Below are 12,326 nucleotides of genomic sequence, written 5' to 3'. Positions count from 1 at the left end.
TATGTTCTGTAGGATTGCTAATTTCTTCCTTCCAAACCTCCTCACTTGCAAGGTTTATTGCTTTACATTCTTCCCATCTCACATTTTGTGTTCCTCCTCTTGGATTCTTCTCAATGTCACTTGGGAAGCTATCAGTGGACTTGGAAATTTGTTGAGATAGGTATCCCACTTGTGACTCAAGCTGCTTAATAAGTTCTCCTCGACTTTTCATACTTGTCCTCACTTCCTCCTTGAATGTTTTGTTATCTTCAGACTCCCTGCAAAAGTTTTCAATTATAGCTTCGATCTTGGAGAATCTGTCATTAGATGGTGGGTTGGAAGTGGGGTGTTGAGGCTGATTGTTTTGGCTTTGATAGGGTGGTTGTGAATAAGTATTTTGTGTGGTCTGATATGGTCTTTGATTGGTGTCTTGGTGAGTGGAGTTGTTATAATAGTTTGGATTGTGAGGTCTGTGGTTTTGGTTTTGGTTTTTTTGGTTTTTCCACCCAAACTTTGGGTGGTTCTTCCAACCAGGGTTGTAAGTCTTGGAGTAAGGGTCATGCTCTTGTCTTGCAGAATTTCCAATGTAGTTGACTTCTTCTTCCTCTGTGTTTGACTCCTTTGTTATTGATGGTTGGGTGTAGATTGCTGCTACTTGGCTTGCCTCCATCTTCTTTGTGAGATCTACCAATTGCTTGGAAATCATCTTGTTCTGAGTCAAAATTGTATCCATGTTGTTCAGCTCCATGACTCCTCTGTTGTTGCTTCTTTCAGAGGCATAAAAATACTCATTGTCAGCCACTGTTTCAATGACATCAATGGCTTCCTCAATCGTCTTCTTCTTGTTGAGAGAACCTCCAGAAGAGTGGTCTACAGCCTTCTTCGATTCATAGGAAAGTCCTTCATAAAAGATATGCAACTGTACCCATTCATTGAACATATTAGGAGGGCACTTCCTTATCAAATCCTTGAATCTCTCCCATGCCTCATAAAGTGATTCTCCATCCTGCTGTCTGAATGTTTGAACCTCTGCTCTTAACCTATTGACTCTTTGTTGAGGATAGAACCTTGCCAAGAATTTGTTAACTACATCTTCCCAAGATGTGAGGCTCTCCTTTGGAAATGATTCTAGCCACTTGGATGCTTTATCCCTTAGAGAGAAGGGGAATAAAAGCAGTCTCTAAGCATCAGGATGAACTCCATTGGATTTCACTGTGTCACAGATCCTTAGGAATGTAGTGAGATGCTGATTAGGGTCTTCTTGGGCACTTCCTCTAAAAGAACAATTGTTTTGAACCAGTGTGATGAGCTGTGGCTTCAATTCGAAATTATTGGCATGGATGGTTGGCTTTTGAATGCTGCTACCACAATTTCCTAGGTTTGGATTAATGTAGGAAAGAACTCTTCTCTCTTGTCCAGCAGGGTTGGCTGCACCTCCTCTGGCATGATTGTTCACCTTTCCTTCATGATTGTTTTCCATATCATCTTCCATGTTTATATCTGAGTCTTCCTCCTCTTCCTCTGCACCAATAGCCTTTTTTTCTCTTGCTTCCCTCCTTAATCTCAGAAAGGTTCTTTCCGGTTCACCGTCAAAAGAGGTTGAGGTTTCCTTCTTCTACCTGTCATTCAATGAACAAGTACCAGAAACAGCAAGTGCAGAGTCCACTAAAACAGAGTATAGTTAGCTTAGTTAGAGCAGTTTATCAAATGGTTAGTGGGTTAGCTTGTTGGAAAGTAAGATAATAAAGAAAAATAAAGAGAAACAACTAAAATTGTAGCAAGCAAAAATGAACAGCTGAAATTAAAATTCAATTAATCAAAAGAAAAGAAAGGTGCTTAATCTAGTTATCCTCCAATTTAGTAATTGTCAATACAAAACCAATCCCCGGCAACATCGCCATAAACTTAATTCACCGGAAAACTGTCTCTCAACAATTTCCTACCGGCAAGTGCACTGGATTGTCGTCAAGTAAAAACTCACTGTAGAGTGAGGTCGAATCCCATAGGGATTGGTTGGTTGAGCAACGTTAATTGGAGAATTATTCTAGTTGAGCTAAATCGAAATTGAAATTGGGATTGCGGAAAGTAAAATTGGCGGGAAACTTAAACTGCAAGAGATTAAATGAACAGAAATTAAATTGCAGGAATGTAGGTACAGAAACTTAAATTGCAAGAAATTAAATTGGAATGGGGACTAAGCATGAAATTTAAGAGCAGTATGTAATGAGAATGGGTAAGATCAGAGTGAGGGATTCATTGGGGTCAAGAGATGTGATAATTCTCCAGATCAAGTTCATTTTCATCTCTTCCTTAATCAATGCATTCATTGATCTCCTTAGCAATCTTAGGTGATTAGATCCCAATTCCTTGGTAATCTAATCTCTCTAAGCATGAACAATTGCCCAATTCCTTGATTTAAGTGCCATGGGAAGAGATGAAGATCGGTCACTGATTCTACCACACAAATTCATAGATCAAAGTATTGGTAGGATTACATGTCACTATATCCATCCAAACCCCAATTTAATCTAATGTGAGAAAGAAATTCTAGCATGATCTCCTCATTCCTCTTCCAAGGTTCAAAGGAGATCCAATTATGGATAGTTTCTTTTCCAAGATAACTATCCAATTGGATGAAGAACGAAAGCTTTCTAGCAAAATCAAGAGAAAGAAAGAAGAAGAAAAATGAAAACTAATATTGATCCATTGAATTACACAGAGCTCCCTAACCCAAGGAAAGGGGTTTAGTTGTTCATAGCTCTCAGAATGTAAAATGGAATTGAAAGATACATTGCAGAATTGAAAGAATTGCAGAAAATTAAAACTAACAGAGTGTCCGTATCTCTCTCCGCCAGCTAAATTTTTTTTTACTTGAATTCTAAGCCATTTATACACTTTCTTTCATTGATCTTCAATCTCTGAATTGGGCTTTTGGCCTTGATTGAATTGGGTTGAAGTTGCTCCAATTGGTTTCTCTTGATGTTGAGAAGAGATCTGCTTGAATTGTAAAGTTCTAATGCTCACATTGGAGTCCACGTTTGAGGACCAACGTTGAATCAAACGCCTCTTTGAAAATTCAGTTCTGCTTGCTGTCGTTGGCGTTTAACTCAACGTTGGAGTGCCAACATTCTTCTACCCACGCGTACGCGTGCCTTGCGCGTTTGCGCCCTTGGGGTCAGAATACGCATCCACGCGTGCGCGTACGCTACGCGTGCGCGTCGATGCAAAACTCCCGATTTCCAGTTTTGAAAGCTTTTAGACGAACGTTGGCCTCAGCGTTAGACTAGCAACGTTCTCTCCAATGTTGGCCTATCCACGCGTGCGCGTGGATTCTCAAAAGTTAAGCTCGCATGTACGCGCTATAGACGCGTGCGCGTCGTTGTGCTTTTTTCAAATTCAGGATTTTGAAATCAAGATCGCGCACATTGGCCACCAACGTTTGAGGTAGCGTTGTTGGTCCAACGTTACCCATCCACGCGTACCCGTCAGCTACGTGTGCGTGTGGATTGTCAGAATTTCCAATCCACGCGTGCGCGTATAGCACGCGTGCGCGTCGCTACAAATTTTCCAAATCTCCAGAAAGCACATTTTAGCACAACGTTGGGGCTAACGTTGGCTTGTCAACGTTCCCTCCAACGTGGGCATCAGCTAATTATGCAGAGAATTGCTCTGCCTCCCTCTCAACGTTTGAGGTAACATTGGTGGTCCAACTTGGCCACCAACGTTGCTTCTTCTTCATCCTTTCCATGCTCATTCTTCAACTTCCTTCCATGCTTTCCTTCATCTGTCATCAACCAATACATGCATCAAAGTCTTGCTAAATTCATGGGAATTATCATCATTCTTAGCACCTAAGTAATTATAGCATAATTCTCATGAAATTGCATCAAATTAACCATGGTTGGATGAATCTAAGCATACATGAATTTCTAACCCAATTGCTTACTTATAGCTCAAGAAAGTGCATAAAACCTTCTAAAAACAAAGAAAAACGCTAGTGAAACTAGCCTAAGATGCCCTGGCATCACATCTCCACTGCCATCTTTGCCACCGTCACCTCCTCCTCCGCCATTGCTATTGTCGTCACTACTAAAGTTCATCTCGTTTATGCTGTTGCGAGAAAGCTACTGAGATCGAGCCAAGATGCCTCCTTTATCAATGCATTTCTAGATCTTGTCACAATGCCCAAGCCTCTGAGACCAAGAGAAAGCACCTCTTCTGTCAACTCTCCTCGGCCAATGACTCTCGTGTTCTACATCGGCATTCTCTCGCTTCTGCATTCTCTTCTTCGTTCCACTCATTCTCAACTTTTGGTTCCCTTCTCTTTTTCCTTTTTATTCATTTTCTTTGTTTTTCATTCTCAGATTCTGAATGCTTTGCTATATGATATAACATTCAATGAGTTTTATCATCTCTTAATTGATGGACATTGTTTCAAATTCGCAAGCACTCTAAGTGTTTGATGAATTGTTTATTCTCTTAATCGATGTGTTAATTCTTGTTCGGTGAAATGATACTGTCACTACAAGAAAAATTATTTTTAGCGGCCATTTATTTTGTATTTAGTGGTAATAAAAATAGCCGCTAATACATTTACCGGCAATTAGACATTAGTTGTCTTATGCTTTGTCGCTAAAAGGTTTTAGAGGCAATTATAACATTTGCCAGTAAAGACTTTTTTAATGGCTGCAAAAAGTATGTAATTTTTAGCAGCCATTTTCTTGGCAATTTATATGGCCACCAAAAATAATTCTAAAATTGTAATATTATTCATTTTTAGCGGCCATTACTATTGCCGCCAAAACTCATCATACCGGCAATTTATATAGCCACTAAAAATAATTCTAAAATTGTAATATTATTCACTTTTACCGGCCATTACTATTGCCGCTAAAATCTTAAGACTTTTTTTAGTTATATTATATTCATTTTCTTAGAAGTAACGAAATACCTTTTTTCTTTAGAATCTCAATTATTTTTGCTAACAATGATTATTGTTATGTATAATATAAATATATTGAAATTAATTACTACAAAATGAGATATTTCATTAAACTCAAAATATTGATACACAAATTTCTCTTGAAAAGTAATAAATCATGTTACAAATCTAAACAACAAAAAATACTACAAGACTATAAACTCAAAATGAGCTTCCTGCAGAGTTGCTATGTCCCCTTCTATCTCAACAGTAAGATCCATCATCCTTTTCTAACGCTCATATTTTTCTCCACATTTCATGCATTTTATCTGCATAGTATGAGGTGCATGTTTACTCTCCATATTATTTGAATTAATAGATCTTAAAATAACAGAAATTTATCTTTTGCAAAAGCATGACAACACTATAGTACAACATTGGCATAATGATGAGCAGATAATTTATACGCTTTTTGGCATTGTTTTTAGTATGTTTTTAGTAGGATCTAGTTACTTTTAGGGATGTTTTCATTAGTTTTTATGTTAAATTCATATTTCTGGACTTTACTATGAGTTTGTGTGTTTTTCTGTGATTTCAGGTATTTTCTGGCTGAAAGTGAGGGACTTGAGCAAAAATCAGATTCAGAGGTTGAAGAAGGACTGCTGATGCTGTTGGATTCTGACCTCCCTGCACTCAAAATGGATTTATGGAGCTACAGAACTCAAAATGGCACGCTTCCAATTGCGTTGGAAAGTAGACATCCAGGGCTTTCCAGCAATATATAATAGTCCATACTTTGCCCAAGTTTAGACGACGCAAATTGGCGTTCAACGCCAACTCTCTGCCCAATTCTGGCGTCCAGCGCCAGAAACAAGTTGCCAAGTGGAGTTCAACGCCCAAAATGGCACAAAAGCTGGCGTGCAACTCCAAGAATGACCTCTCCACGTGTAGACTTCAAGCTCAGCCCAAGCACATACTAAAAGTAAAAGTTATGAATGTCCTATGAATCCATCACCTCTCTTAAATGAAAAATGTTTTAATTCAAAAGAACAAGAAGTACATGAGTTTCGAATTTATCCTTGAACTTAGTTTAATTATATTGATGTGGTGACAATGCTTCTTGTTTTCTGAATGAATGCTTGAACAGTGCATATGTCTTTTGAAGTTGTTGTTCTAGAATGTTAAATATGTTGGCTCTTGAAAGAATGATGACAAGGAGACATGTTATTTGATAATCTGAAAAATCATAAAAATGATTCTTGAAGCAAGAAAAAGCAGCAAAGAGCAAAGCTTGCAGAAAAAAAAATATAGGCGAAAAAAAAATAGCGAAAAAAAAAATAGAAAGAAAAAGAAAAAGCAAGCAGAAAAAGCCAAAGCTCTTAAAACCAAGAGGCAAGAGCAAAAAGCCAATAACCCTTAAAATCAAAAGGCAAGGGTAAATAAAAAGGATCCCAAGGCTTTGAGCATCAGTGGATAGGAGGGCCTAAAGGAATAAAATCCTGGCCTAAGCGGCTAAACCAAGCTGTCCCTAACCATGTGCTTGTGGCGTGAAGGTGTCAAGTGAAAACTTGAGACTGAGCGGTTAAAGTCAAGGTCCAAAGCAAAAAAAGAGTGTGCTTAAGAACCCTGGACACCTCTGATTGGGAACTTTAGCAAAGCTAAGTCACAATCTGAAAAGGTTCACCCAATTATGTGTCTGTGGCATTTATGTATCCGGTGGTAATACTGGAAAACAAAGTACTTAGGGACACGGCCAAGACTCATAAAGAAGCTGTGTTCAAGAATCATCATACTAAACTAGGAGAATCAATAACACTATCTGAACTCTGAGTTCCTATAGATGCCAATCATTCTGAACCTCAATGGATAAAATGAGATGCCAAAACTATTCAAGAGGCAAAAAGCTACAAGTCCCGCTCATCTAATTGGAGCTATGTTTCATTGATAGTTTGGAATTTATAGTATATTCTCTTCTTTTTATCCTATTTGATTTTCAGTTGCTTGGGGACAAGCAACAATTTAAGTTTGGTGTTGTGATGAGCGGATAATTTATACGCTTTTTGGCATTATTTTTAGTATGTTTTTAGTAGGATCTAGTTACTTTTAGGGATGTTTTCATTAGTTTTTATGTTAAATTCACATTTCTGGACTTTACTATGAGTTTGTGTATTTTTCTGTAATTTCAGGTATTTTCTGGCTGAAATTGAGGGACTTGAGCAAAAATCAGATTCAGAGGTTGAAGAAGGACTGCTGATGCTGTTGGATTCTGACCTCCTTGCACTCAAAATGAATTTTCTGGAGCTAAAGAACTCAAAATGGCGCGCTTCCAATTGCGTTGGAAAGTAGACATCCAGGGCTTTCCATCAATATATAATAGTCTATACTTTGCTCAAGTTTAGACGATGCAAACTGGCGTTCAACGCCAACTCTCTGCCCAATTCTGGCGTCCAGCGCCAGAAACAAGTTGCAAAGTGGAGTTCAACGCCCAAAATGGCACAAAAGCTGGCGTTCAACTCCAAGAATGACCTCTCCACGTGTAGAATTAAAGCTCAGCCCAAGCACACACCAAGTGGGCCCCGGAAGTGGATTTATGCATCATTTACTTACTTCTGTAAACCCTAGTAGCTAGTTTATTATAAATAGGAATTTTTAATACTGTATTAGATATCTTTGATCAGTTGTATGCTATCTTAGATCACATTTGAGGGCTGGCCTCTCGGCCATGCCTGAACCTTCTTCACTTATGTATTTTCAACGGTAGAGTTTCTACACTCCATAGATTAAGGTGTGGAGCTCTGCTGTTCCTCAAAGATTAATGCAAAGTACTACTGTTTTTCTATTCAATTCATCTTATTTCGCTTCTAAGATATTCATTCGCACTTCAACCTGAATGTGATGAATGTGACAATCATCATCATTCCTTATGAACGCGTGCCTGACAACCACTTCCGTTCTACCTTAGATTGAATGAGTATCTCTTAGATCTCTTAATCAGAATCTTCGTGGTGTAAGCTAGATTGATGGCGGCATTCAAGAGAATCCGGAAAGTCTAAACCTTGTCTGTGGTATTCCGAGTAGGATTCAATGATTGAATGACTGTGACGAGCTTCAAACTCGCGGGTGCTGGGCGTAGTGACAGACGCAAAAGGAGGGTGAATCCTATTCCAGCATGATCGGGAACCTCAGATGATTAGCCGTGCCGTGACAGGGCATCTTGGACCATTTTCACAAGAGGAGGGGATGTAGCCATTGACAACGGTGATGCCCTTGCATAAAGCCAGCCATGGAAAGGAGTAAGACTGATTGGATGAAGGCAGCAGGAAAGCAGAGGTTCAGAGGAACGAAAGTATTTCTACACGCTTATCTGAAATTCTCACCAATGAATTACATAAGTGTTTCTATCCTTAGTTTATTATTTATTTTCGAAAACTCCATAACTATTTTATATCCTCCTGACTGAGATTTACAAGGTGACCATAGCTTGCTTCATACCAACAATCTCCGTAGGATCGACCCTTACTCACGTAAGGTTTATTACTTGGACGACCCAGTGCACTTGCTGGTTAGTTGTATCGAAGTTGTGACAAATTATGAATTGAGATTAGAGCACCAAGCCTTTGGAGCCTATACCAGAGATCACAATTTCGTGCACCAAGTTTTTGGCGCCGTTGCCGGGGATTGTTCGAGTTTGGACAACTGACGGTTCATCTTATTGCTCAGATTAGGTAATTTTCTTTTTGTTTTATTTTCAAAAATTTTTCAAAAATCTTTCAAAACTTTCTCCTTTGTTTTCGAAAAAAAATTTTAAAAATGTTTTCAAAAATATATTTTTCTTCAAAATTTTTAAGAATGAATTCTGGTGTTTCATGAAACATGTTGAATCCTATCTGGCTGTAAAGCCATACCCAAACTGCCTTGGGACTGGTCTTCAACTAATCACCTCAATGGATGTAATTTACATGCTAGAGCTTGGCTGGCTATTAAGCCATGCCTGACCCTTTGATTGGAGCTTTAGACTAAAGAGCATAAGATTCTTGGAATTCATATTAAAAATTTTGGAATCCTTATTTTTCTTTTTCAAAATGATTTTCGAAAAAATTTTTTTAAAAGAAAATACAAAAAAATCATAAAATCATAAAAAAATAAAAAATATTTCATGTTTCTTGTTTGAGTCTTGAGTCATGTTATAAGTTTGGTGTCAATTGCATATTCATATTGCATTTTTCGAAAATTGCATTCATGCATGTATTCTTCATGATCTTCAAGTTGTTCTTGGTAAGTCTTCTTGTTTGATCTTGATGTTTTCTTGTTTTGCATCTTTTCTTGTTTTCCATGTGCATTTTTGCATCCATAGAGTCTAAACATGAAAGATTTCTAAGTTTGGTGTCTTGCATGTTTTCTTTGCATTAAAAATTTTTCAAAAATAAGTCTTGATGTTCATCATGACATTCAAAGTGTTCTTGGTGTTCATCTTGACATTCATAACATTCTTGCATGCATTCATTGTTTTGATCCAAAATTCTCATGCATTGCCTCATTTTCATGTTTCTCTCTCTCATCATAAAAATTCAAAAAATCAAAAAAAAAATATATCTTTCCCTTTTTCTTCTCATAAATTTCGAAAATTAGATTTGACTTTTTCAAAAATTTCTAAAATCTAGTTGTTTTTATGAGTCAAATCAAATTTTTAATTTAAAAATCTTATCTTTGTCAAAATCTTTTTCAAAAATCAAATCTTTTTCATTTTTCTCAGTTATTTTCGAAAATTTTAAAAATATTTTTCAAAAATCTTTTTCTTATCTTTATCACATAATTTTCGAAAATAACATCATCAATTAATGTTTTGATTCAAAAATTTCAAGTTTGTTACTTACTTGTTAAGAAAGATTCAAACTTTGAGTTCTAGAATCATATCTTGTGATTTCTTGTGAATCAAGTCATTAATTGTGATTTTAAAAATCAAATTTTTTTCAAAACTAATTTCAATCATATCTTTTCAAAAATATCTTCTTATCTTATCTTTTTCAAAAAAATTTGATTTTAAAATATCTTTTCTAACCTCTTATCTTCTTATCTTTTCAAAATTGATTTTCAAATTGGTTTCAACTAACTAACTAACTTTTTGTTTGTTTCTTATCTTTTTCAAAACCACCTAACTAACTCTCTCTCTCTCTAATTTTCGAAAATATCTTCTCTCTTTTTCAAAATTTCTTTTTAATTAATTAATTATTTTAAATTTTTATTTTAATTTTCGAAAACTACTAACCTTTTTCAAAAACTATTTTTCGAAAATCACTAACTCTTTTTCAAAAATAATTTTCGAAAATTCTCTCCCTCTCTCATCTCCTTCTATTTATTTATTTATCTACTAACACTTCATCTCACATCTCTGCTCTCCTCACCCTTGTGTTTCTTTCCTTACATTACATTCTTTGTCCCCTTCCTTTCTTCCACTAACAATAAGGAACCTCTTTACTGTGACATAGAGGATTCCTCTTCTTTTCTTTTTCTCTTCTCTTTCTTATGAGCAGGGACAAAGAAAAAGGCATTCTTGTTGAAGCTGATCCAGAACCTGAAAGGACTCTGAAGAGAAAACTAAGAGAAGCTAAATTACAACAATCCAGAGACAACCTTATTGAAAATTTCGAACAAGTAAAGGAGATGGCAGCCGAACCCAACAACAATAATGCAAGGAGAATGCTTGGTGACTTTACTGCACCTAATTCCAATTTACATGGAAGAAGCATCTCCATTCCCACCATTGGAGCAAACAATTTTGAGCTGAAACCTCAGCTAGTTTGTCTGATGTAGCAGAACTGCAAGTTTCATGGACTTCCATCTGAAGATCCTTTTCAGTTCTTAACTGAATTCTTGCAGATCTGTGATACTGTTAAGACTAATGGAGTAGATCCTGAAGTCTACAGGCTCATGCTTTTCCCTTTTGCTGTAAGAGACAGAGCTAGAATATGGTTGGACTCTCAACCCAAAGACAGCCTGAACTCTTGGGATAAGCTGGTCACGGCTTTCTTAGCCAAGTTATTTCCTCCTCAAAAGCTGAGCAAGCTTAGAGCTGATGTTCAAACCTTCAGACAAAAAGAAGGTGAATCCCTCTATGAAGCTTGGGAAAGATACAAACAGCTAACCAAAAAGTTTCCTTCTGACATGCTTTCAGAATGGACCATCCTGGATATATTCTATGATGGTCTATCTGAGCTATCAAAGATGTCATTGGATACTTTTGCAGGTGGATCCATCCACCTAAAGAAAACGCCTGTAGAAGCTCAAGAACTCATTGACATGGTTGCTAATAACCAGTTCATGTACACTTCTGAGAGGAATCCTGTGAGTAATGGGACGCCTCAGAAGAAGGGAGTTCTTGAAGTTGATACTCTGAATGCCATATTGGCTCAGAACAAAATATTGACTCAGCAAGTCAATATGATTTCTGAGAGTCTGAATGGAATGCAAGCTGCATCCAACAGTACTCAAGAGGCTTCTTATGAAGAAGAAGCTTATGATCCTGAAAACCCTGCAATAGCAGAGGTGAATTACTTAGGTGAACCTTATAGGAACACCTATAATCCATCATGGAGAAATCATCCAAATCTCTCATGGAAGGATCAAAAGCCTCAACAAGGCTTTAATAATGGTGGAAGAAACATGTTTAACAATAGTAAACCTTTTCCATCATCCACTCAGCAACAGACAGAGAACTCTGAATAAAATACCTCTAATTTGGCAAACTTAGTCTCTGATCTGTCCAAGGCCACTGTAAGTTTCATGAATGAAACAAGGTCCTCCATTAGAAATTTGGAAGCACAAGTGGGCCAGCTGAGTCAAAGGATCACTGAAATCCCTCCTAGTACTCTCCCAAGCAATACAGAAGAGAATCCAAAAGGAGAGTGCAAGGCCATTGAATTAATCACCATGGCCGAACCCACAAGAGAGGAGAAGGAGGTGAATCCCAAGGAGGAAGACCTCCTGGGACGTCCAGTGATCAATAAGGAGCTTCTCTCTGAGGAACCTAAGGAATCTGAGACTCATCTAGAGACCATAGAGATTCCATTGAACCTCCTTATGCCATTCATGAGCTCTGATGAGTATTCCTCTTCTGAAGAGAATGAGGATGTTACTGAAGAGCAAGCTGCCAAGTTCCTTGGTGCAATCATGAAGCTGAATGCCAAATTGTTTGGCATTGATACTTGGGAAGATGAACCTCCCTTGTTCACCAATGAACTAAGTGATCTGGATCAACTGACATTGCCTCAGAAGAAACAGGATCCTGGAAAGTTCATAATACCTTGTACCATAGGCACCATGATCTTTAAGGCTCTGTGTGACCTTGGTTCAAGAATAAACCTCATGCCCCTCTCTGTAATAGAGAAACTGGGAATCTATGGGGTACAAGTTACTAAAATCTCATTAG

General features: G+C 37.4%; 1 non-coding gene across 1 annotated transcript; it reads left to right on the top strand.

Moving 5' to 3' along the window:
• The first annotated feature begins 914 nt into the window (after nt 1-914).
• LOC148562102 (small nucleolar RNA R71) lies at nt 915-1,021 on the top strand. Its single transcript, XR_015886636.1, has one exon. It is a non-coding gene; the product is annotated as a small nucleolar RNA R71 (small nucleolar RNA).
• Nucleotides 1,022-12,326: the final 11,305 nt, after the last annotated feature.

Source organism: Arachis ipaensis, chromosome B6 (assembly GCF_059453495.1).
Source record: "Arachis ipaensis isolate K30076 ecotype BB chromosome B6, ASM5945349v1, whole genome shotgun sequence".
In the NCBI taxonomy this organism is placed as follows: domain Eukaryota; kingdom Viridiplantae; phylum Streptophyta; class Magnoliopsida; order Fabales; family Fabaceae; genus Arachis; species Arachis ipaensis.
This window is presented reverse-complemented; position numbering and strand designations above follow the sequence as displayed.